We start from the raw sequence: 290 nt of genomic DNA, 5'->3' as shown, positions 1-290 counted from the left end.
TAAGAAGTTTTAGTTGTGGGTGAGAAAGAGAGATGCACAAGGTGCAAGAAAATCAAGGGAGAGGCAAGTTTTAGTTGTGGCTCTCTATTTTTCCCCATCTTCATTTACCATTATTGTCATCAGTGGCTAAGCAACGGACTCTCTGGTGTCTTTCCACTCCCTTGCTCCAAAAACCCCTCCCTATAATTGAAGTCATTATAACACTCCGATCATAACAGGGGCAAGAACAAGGGCTACTGGTTATTCTTTTTTGGTTGCACCCACTACTATGATTTGCGTTTTTTTTTTTT

The sequence above is a fragment of the Papaver somniferum genome, chromosome 7 (genome assembly GCF_003573695.1).
Source record: "Papaver somniferum cultivar HN1 chromosome 7, ASM357369v1, whole genome shotgun sequence".
Classification (NCBI taxonomy): Eukaryota; Viridiplantae; Streptophyta; class Magnoliopsida; order Ranunculales; family Papaveraceae; genus Papaver; species Papaver somniferum.
This window is presented reverse-complemented; position numbering follows the sequence as displayed.